This window comes from Austrofundulus limnaeus, unplaced genomic scaffold (assembly GCF_001266775.1).
Source record: "Austrofundulus limnaeus strain Quisiro unplaced genomic scaffold, Austrofundulus_limnaeus-1.0 Scaffold3455, whole genome shotgun sequence".
NCBI classification, from domain to species: domain Eukaryota; kingdom Metazoa; phylum Chordata; class Actinopteri; order Cyprinodontiformes; family Rivulidae; genus Austrofundulus; species Austrofundulus limnaeus.
In genome coordinates this window covers 3,547-4,176 of record NW_013955857.1, presented here as the reverse complement: position 1 = coordinate 4,176, position 630 = coordinate 3,547, and positions in this window count along the sequence as shown.

The following is a 630-nucleotide window of genomic DNA, read 5'->3' as shown; positions in this document are numbered from 1 at the left end:
ACATACAGACAGGCTAACATACAGACAGGCTAACATACAGACAGGCTAACATACAGACAGGCTAACGTACAGACAGGCTAACGTACAGACAAGCTAACGTACAGACAGGCTAACAAACAGACAGGTTAACGTACAGACAGGCTAACGTACAGACAGGCTAACAGACAGGCTAACAGACAGGCTAACAGACAGGCTAACAGACAGGCTAACAGACAGGCTAACGTACAGACAGGCTAACGTACAGACAGGCTAACAAACAGACAGGTTAACGTACAGACAGGCTAACGTACAGACAGGCTAACATACAGACAGGCTAACGTACAGACAGGCTAACATACAGACAGGCTAACATACAGACAGGCTAACATACAGACAGGCTAACAGACAGGCTAACAGACAGGCTAACAGACAGGCTAACGTACAGACAGGCTAACGTACAGACAGGCTAACGTACTGACAGGCTAACATACAGACAGGCTAACGTACAGACAGGCTAACATACAGACAGGCTAACATACAGACAGGCTAACATACAGACAGGCTAACATACAGACAGGCTAACGTACAGACAGGCTAACGTACAGACAAGCTAACGTACAGACAGGCTAACAAACAGACAGGTTAACGTAC